The sequence below is a fragment of the Lissotriton vulgaris genome, chromosome 6 (assembly GCF_964263255.1).
Source record: "Lissotriton vulgaris chromosome 6, aLisVul1.2, whole genome shotgun sequence".
Lineage (NCBI taxonomy): Eukaryota > Metazoa > Chordata > Amphibia > Caudata > Salamandridae > Lissotriton > Lissotriton vulgaris.
In genome coordinates this window covers 1,881,558,998-1,881,569,198 of record NC_141694.1, presented here as the reverse complement: position 1 = coordinate 1,881,569,198, position 10,201 = coordinate 1,881,558,998, and positions in this window count along the sequence as shown.

Genomic DNA, 10,201 nt, shown 5'->3' with positions numbered 1-10,201 from the left:
TATTTAGTTTTGGCCACTAGGATCGCTCTTTTGTAGTCATTAAGGAGAAGTCTGTATTTAGCCCGGAGAATAGGGCAGTATTTCTGTCTCCAGTGACGTTCCGACCGCCTGAGATTAAGTTTAAGATCTTTGAGCTCACTGGTGAACCATTTGTGCGCATCATAAGGGCGGACGGATTTGACCTTCTTGAGCGGGGCGACCTGATCACAGGAAGAGGAAAGCCAGGAACTAATGGCTGCGAGTCCAGGGAGAGGTCAGTAAGGTCGGGAGCCGAAGAGGCCAAAGATAGCGAGAGAGAGTTGAGGTCAGTTTTATTCCAGCTGCGAGCCAGAACATTTTTGGGTAGAGGCAGCTTATCGGCCAAAGTCGAATGGATGGAAAATAAAATAGTGGAGTGGTCAGACCAAATGCAGGGGAGTATGGAGGGGGGTGAAATGCCACAACGTGATGACCAAATTTGGTCCAGGATATGGCTCTGGACATGGGTGGGGGCCGAGATATGAGGTGAGAAGTTGAAGCAGTGAAGGGTAGCGGAGAAGTCTTTAGAAGACAGGTCTTACCTGGGGTCCCCTGGCCAGTAGTTAAAATCACCGAGCAGGATGACTGAAGAGTTATTGACCACCAGCGTGGCCAAGAGATCTTGTAGAGCAGCTACGAATAACGGCATAGATTGAGGGAGGCGGTACATAGGGACAACGGTGAGAGGTACGGGGAGATTAAGTGATCGGGCCACCAAGAAGTCCACGTTAGGTATGGGGGGTAAGTAAGGAGTTGAAATTTTAAAGTAGAACGGATAATCATCGCCACACTGCCCCCGGCCTTACCAACCGGGCGGTCTGCTCGGAGGGCGTAATAAGTGTCGAGGAGGATGGCCAGAAGATCAGGATGGGAATCAGAAGAAAACCAGGTTTCTGTAAGGAATAGATAGTTTGGGGATTAAAAAGTTCTGTCTGATGCTTGACTGCGGAACGGGTATTAAGTAGATAATCAGAGGCTGCCGACGGGGCAGGTGAGGGCCGAGGAACGAGTGAGGGGTCAAAAGGAGGGGATATGGGGCTGTGGGCGGGGAAGGGAGAACAAGAAGAGTGAGGGGCAAGGATGCCAAGGGAGTCAAGACGATGCAGTAAAGGAGGGGGAGGGGGAGAGGCAGTGGGATGTGCAAAGAGTTGGGCTGAGGAGTAAACCAGAAAATGGACAGAGTCTGTGGCCCCTGGTCCCGGCCCGTCGTGGACGGGCACAGAGGGGCTTGCCTTAGGCGCTCCCGCTGAGCACGTCCGCTGCGCTTCCGGCCGAGGCAAATGATGTAGGCGGTTGCTGGGGAAGTTCAGGGGGCGTGGCCTGATTCCTCGCGCTGCTGGCGTCATGAGGTGTGTGCAGGCTAGGCTACGCGACAGCGTTAGAGTCGACTACCCGTGCCTGTTCTATTTCAAAGTGCCCTGTAAGTGGTGAATACAATTTTAAAATAAATATTTCCGCAAGTAACAAGTATGATCCATTGTTTGCATAAGTGAATAGGATAACTTTTTAAGTGAATAGGATGTGTGCTGTTGTGTAATGTCGATATAGGTGTATAAGTATATTTGATAGTGTTCTATTGATCATTGACTGCATGAATGAGTGAATCTGTAGGTAAGTGATTAGTTGTGTGTATAGATCTGGGAATCACTGAGTTACTTTGTTACTTTATTTCTTTTATAGCGCACGGCTACTCCAGGGAGCATCCCGGCGCTTTAGCAAAGAATAACAGCATAAAAACGGCAGTCACACAACAGAAAAAAGCAGAGAATGAAAAGGGTCTATTTCACAAAAAGCCATGTTTTCAGGTCCTTTCTAAAGGCAAGAAGACAGGGAGCCTGTCTCAAGGACAGTGGTAGGTTGTTCCAAATTTTAGGTGTTAAATAGCGGAAAGACCGACCTCCCAATCGTGCGCGACGAATTACAGGAACAGTCATCATAGACAGACCAGATGACCTGAGAGTCCTGCTCGGTGCATACCGGGAAAGACGTTTCCCAATATACTTGGGGCCAATACCATGAAGGGCCTTAAAGGCCACAGTCAGGCATTTGAAAGTAATTTGCTTGGAGATGGGTAGCCAATGTAGAGTGTTCAGTAAGGCAGTGGCACCAGCTCTCCTCGGGAGTCCAAAGATGGTACGGACTGCCGAATTCTGGACACTTGCAAACGGGTCATAAGATATTTTGGAAGACCCAAAAAGAGAGCGTTTGCGTAGTCCAGTCGTGAACCGATCAATGCCTGAACAACTGTTTTCCTGTGGTTAAGGGAAAGTAGAGGAAGAAATTTCCTCAACATCCGTAAAATGCCGAAGCATTTCCCAACAAGAGACAGGATGTGAGGTCTAAAGGATAGTTCACAATCTACTATCACTCCCAAATTCTTGGCCTTAAAAGAGACCTTGTCAGGAGGAAACATATCTTGTGGCCATCAAGATTTCCAATCGGGTTCAGGGGCGCAACCGAAAAAGAGAAGCTCTGACTTGTCTGAGTTGCATTTTAAGCCATGACTTCTAAACCACTCAAACACCGCACCAAGGCAATCCCTGATCTGTCTGCCATTGAAAAACCCACCCCTATCACATGTGAACAGGAGTTGGGTATCATCAGCATTTGACACGATCTGGGCGCCAAAAGATTCCGCGACTTCCGCCAGAGGGGCCATAAAGATGTTAAACAGCATAGGGCTGAGAATGGAGCCCTGTGGGACTCCCACCTCTAGCGGAGCCATATGGGAAACGGCCATTACAACGAAGCCTTTACAACGAAATCGTTAACCACGCATGCAGTACAACGCATGCGTGGTTAACACGAAAGCCTTTACCACGCATACCTGTACTACGAGGTTTGTAGTAAAGGTATATGTGGTAAAGGTAAAAAAAAAAAGGGGGGGCTTGGGGGGGTCTCCCCCCCAAAAAAGAAACTCACCTGGAGTCACGTCGGGTATCAGCGTCGTTTAAGAGAAAACAGAAAATAAACTTCCGCTTTCTCTTAACGACTATGATGTCACCACGCTAGTAATTGTGGTAAATGTTATGCGTGGTGAACGAATTCCGTTGTAACGCATGCGTGGTAAAGGCATGCGTTGCAACGGAATTCGTTGTAACGTCATATATTCAGCCATATCAGCGGAAAAGGGAGGCGCCCAGATCGTTTGTCGGCGGTCGGCCAGAAAAGATTTTAGCCAATTCCACACCGTTCCGCGGTTTAGAAACTTGTATTGTGTCAATGGATTCAAATATGGTACTCTGTATTTTACAGTGAGTGATGAAAGGTTATACTAGTGTATGATGAGGTGTATCGTCACATGGATGATGTCATCAGTGATGTCATCAGTGATGTCATTTGAGATATCATCAGTGATGTCACTGACCATGTCTTGAATGATGTAATATGTGACATCATCAGCAGTGGATTGCGGGCGCGCAAGATATAGTTAGTACAATGAACTATATCAGAGGAATTTCAATGGTTTTGTACGAGTGAAATGTCCAGCTAACTATAACACCCCTAAAACCTACAGATTTTTCAGAGAATTTCTAAGGTTTTTTAAATGCTAATTCCTAACTATATCAGGCCTGAAACCTATGGTTTTTTTCTGTCAATTTCAAGGGTTTTTTAGATGCTAATTCCTAACTATATCAGGCCTGAAAGATATGTTTTTTTCAGTGAATTTCAAAGTTTTTTTAAAATGCTAATTCCTAACTATATCAGGCCTGAAACCTTTGGTTTTTTCAGTGAATTTCGAAGGTTTTGTAAATGACAATTTTAAAATGTATTAATTGCTATATTATTTTTATACTGATTTACTACATTTTTTAAACTATTTATTTTTAGATATTTTATTTTTTAAATTACACTGTAATTACATTATACATTACATTACAAAATATACTTTCTCAGAATGAATTACTTTAGTTGAAATACTTTGCAAATAGGCAATAGACTTTTAAGTACAGTAGTTACAGTAGTTGCAATGGGCAACACAATTTCAAACACAATGCAACATTGACCTCAATGTGTTTTTCTAGTTACATGCAATTAATTACTTAATGGATTACTTTTCTATCCACAGGACTGGATCCTAGATTCAGTCCTTGGACATCTCCTGTAAACGGTTGAGTAAAAGTGTTTTAGTTACAGTAGTGATTTTTAAGGAATATTATTGTATTTTAAAAGTTGACACTTAGACATTTTTTCACATAGACTCACCAATGTTATCCTATGTGAGGAAATTCACTTAGAAGGTAAGTAGTGTTATCATTACTTTTTCTTACTCAGTGGTGAATCCTGGTTCCAGCACTGGTGCATCTCCTGTAAACAGTTGAAAGAATGTGTTTAAGTCATACAGGCAATGTTTTAGGAATATTTTTAGTTTGTGAAAGTAGACACAGAAACTTTTCTGTTGAAAACCAGAAAATGGATTCCTATGGAAGGAAATTCAAGTTACTGGTAAGTACGGTTAAAATTACTTTACGGGATCAGTAGTGGGCTGAAAGATGCAGCACTGAGGTCTCTCCTGATAACAGGTGAGTAAATCGGAATTCGTAGTTCGGCTGATTTTAGAGGAATTTTTAAAGTTCTAAAACTCTACACTTAGAAGAATTTTCAAGTGAAACCAGTCAATGTTAGCCTCCAGAAGGAAATTCAAGTTACTGTAACTATGATTAGAATTACTTTTCAGGATCAGTAGTGAGCTGAAAGATGCATCACTGAGGTCTCTCCTGATAACAGGTGAGTAAATCGGAATTCATAGTTCGGCTGATTTTAGATGAATATTTGTACGTTTCAAAAATAGACACTTAGAAACTTTTCTGATGAAAACCACATGATAGATTCCTTTGGAAGGAAATACAAGTTACTGGTAAATACGCTTAGATTTACTTTTCAGGGTCCATACTGAGCTCAAAGATGCAGCACTGACGTCTCTCGTGATAACAGGTGAGTAAATCGGAATTCGTAGTTGCGCAGATTTTAGAGGAATATTGTGCTCAATAGTGAAGGAAGGGGGCGGGCCTGAGGTGACATGTGTGCAAACACGTCCTGTGGCGCATTTTAGATTGGGGAATTAATTCCTTTTCAGTCCTGAGATCCCCTGTGAGCCAACTAGCCCACCAGGTACCTCCAGTATACGCCAGGGAGCTGTGTTGCAGAGGTGTTCAGAGGGCACCAACCCTTTTTTCACAACACTCTGCAACGCAGCTCCGTGGCGCTTAATGGAGGTACCTGTTGGACTAGTTGGCCCCTAGGAGACCTCTGGATTGAAGAAGAATTAATTCCCCAACATAAAACGCACCACAGGCCATGTTTGCACACATATCACTCCAAGCCCCGCCCCCTACCTTCACCACTGTGCAAACACACCCCATAGCGCGTTCTAAGTTGGGGGATTAAGTTCCCTTGCATACTGGGGGTCCCTGGAGGCCAACTAGCCCACCAGGAACCGGGGTCCCTGGGGGCCAACTAGCCCACCAGGAACCTACAGTATGCACCAGGAGGCTGCGTTGCACAGAGGTGTAATGCAGCCCACCCCTTCTAACACCTCACTGCAAGGCAGCCCCCTGGCACGTTTGTAGAGGAGGAACTAATTCCCCTTGCATACTGGGGGTCCCTGGGGGCCAACTAGCCCAGCAGGAACCTCCAGTATGCACCAGGGGGCTGCGTTGCAGAGAGGTGTTCTGAGGCCACGTCCCTTTATACACCTCTCTTCAATGCAGCCCCCTGGCACGTTTACAGAGGGGTAACTAATTCCCCTTGCATATTCGGGTTCCCTGGGGGCCAACTAGCCCACCAGGAACCTCCAGTATGCGCCAGGGTGCTGCATTGCAGAGAGGTTTAATGAGGCCATGCCCCTTTTTACAACACTCTGCAAAGCAGCACCGTGGCGCTTGCCGGCGCCATCCTAAAATAGTTACAGGATGATGGATGGACAGCTCACTCAAGGGACCCCTGCGCACATCGGTGTGCATAGTAACACACACATGGCCGCCGGAACTAGTTGAAGCTCAAATTCAGTGACTCATTCATCAGCCCAAAAACAATCGTGAGAATCGTCGAGGCTGGGCAGGTGTGCCTTCTTCCCAAATCTAGAGTGGAAAATCAGCTGTGATGCTGGATAGAGGCCTTTGTATCCTTGACTTTAACGAGCGCAATCCTCGTGCTGTTCCTGTGACCAGGAGCTTCTTTCTCTTGATCTGCTGCTCTGATTGGTCGCTGACCTTTCATACACATAAGAGGCATGGATGTGAACTCGCATGGAAGCCCCGCCCGTTTGGCCCGCTCACACACTCGCGGTGTGCACCGTCTTCCCGCCATTTACCCACTATGATGGACAGCTCACTCAAAGGACCCCTGCGCCCTTCGGGGCGATTGCATAGTAACACACACATGGTCGCTGGAACTAGTTGAAGCTCAAATTCAGTGACTCATTCATCAGCCCAAAAATAATCGTGAGCATCGTTGAGGCTGGGCATGTGTGCCTTCTTCCCAAATCTACCGTCGAAAATCAGCTGTGATGCTGAATAGAGGCCTTTGTATCCTTGACTTTCACAAACGCAATCCTCGTGTCTTTTTCTTCTTCTGCTGCTCTGATTGGTCTCTGATCATTTATACACACAAGAGGCACTTGAACTCGCACAGAAGACCCCCCCCATTAAAAAATCCGAAAAACCTGCGAATCCGCAAATTCGCGGATTTTGCGGATCTGCGATTCCGCAAATCCGCAAATTCGCGGATCGTGGATACGCGAAATCCGCCCATGCTTAGCGCTTACTAGAGGTACCTGGTGAGCTATTTGGCCGCCAGGGACCCCCAGTATTCAAGGGAAATTACTTCCCCCTCTGCAAAAGCACCAGTGGGCCTTTTCATCACGGTCAGACTGACTGCAGTGCCTGCCTCTTCACAGCCTCCATTTGGCATTAAGATTCTGACCACTGCCCATCTAGATCAGTGATCGAGGCGGAGGTGGCGGTCTATCCCGTGACAGATAAGAGTCAGACCACCAGCATTGTGATGCGGCAACCAGACCAAAGGGTTGTTGTTGGTAGAACTGTTACAGACGTCCTGTTAGTGGCTGTCCTACCGCCATTGTAATGAGGCCATAAAATTCTAGAGTTTTAGAAATGTGAGTGAATTGCCTTTCTAATCTGCATGTAGCATAATACTTTATTTTTATGTCTACATCACAACTAACAGCATGAGTACACTTGTGTTTCAATGACTATAATAGACATTATTAACACAAAAGACCACTAGTACACTCACCAGGGGTCGGGGGGTTCAGAGAGGAAGAAAACCGGAGTATATCCTCCCTAGAGATACATTTCACAAAAAATATTCTGATGATCTGGAAAGGGGACGAAAGGGACCTGGGAAACTTTAAGAGCTGGATCAACCAGCTTAACCCCCATCTACATTTTACAATGAATAAAGACAGGGAGACAGTGCCATTTCTAGACATCAATATTATTTCTGATAACGGCACCTTAAGCAGCTCTCTGTACACAAAACCAACTGATAAGAACAGTTTGCTGAGGTTTGATAGTGCACACCCGCGCACTCTTACTGAAAATCTACCAGTAGGACAGTTCCTACGTATCAGAAGCAAGAATTATCAACAATGCCAGGAAAAGAGCACGAAACACGCCCAGGGACTCGCTCCTAGAAACTCATGAACAACATGAACCGCAACAATTGATCTGTGTCACTACGTTCCATTCTTCATCTAATGAAGTGAAAAAGATCATAAATAAAAAATGGGGAATATTGACTTCTAACCAGTTAATGTTTGAGAGACCCATGTTCTCCTTCAAAAAGAACAGAAGTCTGAGAGACTCTCTGGTGCACACCAATAGCTTACCACCCAAAACCAATATCCAACCTACCCTCTGGAATGCACAACCAGTGATGGGACATTTCCCATGTGGCATGTGCATAGTATGCGAGTTCACGGAACACACGAAGCACCTCGAGCTGGGGTTATCTACCCCTTGGGAACAGAGGTTGTATACAAATTGTAACACGGAGGGGGTTATCTACCTCATTAGATGTCCATGCAACCTACTATACGTAGGGATGACCTCACGCAAAGTAAAAACTTGCATCTGTGAGCATAGGAGTACCATCAGAAGGGCCATTACAGCCACCAGACTGACAGCCCACTATTGGGAAAATCACCACAAGAACACAGATATCAGATGGACTGTAATTGAAAAAGTGAAAGCTACCAACAATTTACTGAAAACACTATTGGAGAAAGAACAGCAGTAGGATTACTGTTTAAAGACACATGAGGTAGGATTAAACAACTCTATACCTTGGAGTCAGATAAAAAGATGATAATGTCATGATACAGATGTTATACAAACTGTATGGAGTTCCCAGATATGATCCTGATTACTCATATGAAAACCGCCTACGAAATCATAAGGCTACTATCATTATGACCTCCTGTTTCTCTATACACCCTCTACAAAGAGGTGCATGTGCACTTTACTGAGAATAAAGTATTCCTCCGTCGTTCTATCATTCCTAATATCATATGTTGGTTGCACCTCTTGACTTTGAATTTGGAGACCGCCTCTCCTTACACCTCTTTCCCTCCTGTAACATTTATGCGTTAATCAGTGCTTCTGTTTATTAGCCAGTGTATCAATAAAGTAGTAAGGTTTCTCGAAAAACGGGACTTGCAACTACCTGTCCCATGATCCTTTACTCAACAAACCGGAAACACGGGGTTCAGACGATTACACGTACACCCTTCACTTCCGGGCTACGCTTTCTAGCGACGCTACCCCCGGAAGCGAAAACACTCAGCCGAAGGTGTTTTTAAGATCGTTCTCCCGGTTGCTCAGTCTCGCAGAGCCGGGGACCGGGACCACGCTAGATGCAGCAGATGGGTGAGACCTCGAACTGAGTGAGTCATTGCAACCTGCCTCCTACATGAACTGCGCCCCTTGGATTTCTATACTATCCCTGGCATACCCGCTTTTTCAATAATCCCCTTTTCCAGTACTTAGGGGATACAACTACCCAGAATAATGCCTTTAAACCACATATTCCATTTACTTATCAAACCCTTAGGACCACTACACCGCACATCCCGGTCCGTTGAGACGCACGAAGCCCCCAAAATTTGGGTAAGTGCTAACAGCAATGCTAAAGTACCTATAGTATGCCTGTATGAATGAACTATTGACAGCACTGCTTTGAAATACTAACGGGCACGTGGTATGTATGTATGAGTGCCCTATTGAGAGCACGGTATTACCTATATGTTAATTATCAAACATGTGACTTTCTGCAATTGAGACTACAATCACTGTTTTTTATTCACGGTTTATTCACTACCTCTAATTGTTCTATAAATCCAATCAGGCACTAGAACATAGAGTATGATTCAATGAATATGTTATTTTTAAAGCCTGCCACAATCACGATGTGGATGACTGGCACTGAGTGGGGTCACGTTCTCCACCTTCATGGCATGCAGACAGAATGTAGCATGTTCCTCCATAGATTACGCACTAAATCACATTCACAAAGTGGATATATAATCATGTTCCTTTGTACTTTTTTTGCCCTACAGATGGAGCCTGACAATACAAAGACATTTTAACATTCACGAGGAGAAGCTACTCTTCCCTTGATATACTAATAGGATAGGGACTTCCACCCTTTAACTTCCCACACATAGAGGGGGATTTCTCCGATTGCCCTGAAGAAAGTCCTGGACCTTTATGGCCCTTGTGGACTGAAACATGTTGGCACTGGCATTAGGGTCTTAGGACCATTAATATCCAAAAAAGACCAGTTTTTAGTAATTTTTTAATAACCCGATCTGACCCAAGAATAAAGGGAAACCAGGGGTCAGTTTCAGGTGTTTTATCTTTAAGTCCCCCTTCCTTCATCTATCTAAAGAGCTACCCAACACTGTGGTTGAACCCACCTCGACTTTCAGGGGTCGGGGTGATCCGATGATGAAGCATGACACCACTAGGGTGTGTGAGGGTAACTAATAAGAACTATTTTTCTTCCCTTAACAAACACGGACATGATTAGCATGACCCTAATACCCTAGATGGGCAAGTGCGCAATCCTTACCACTACAGACATTTATTTATCTTTAAAATACACACTATTTGGCAATCTGTCATACTATAGTGTGATTGGACTATCTTTTGTGAAATGT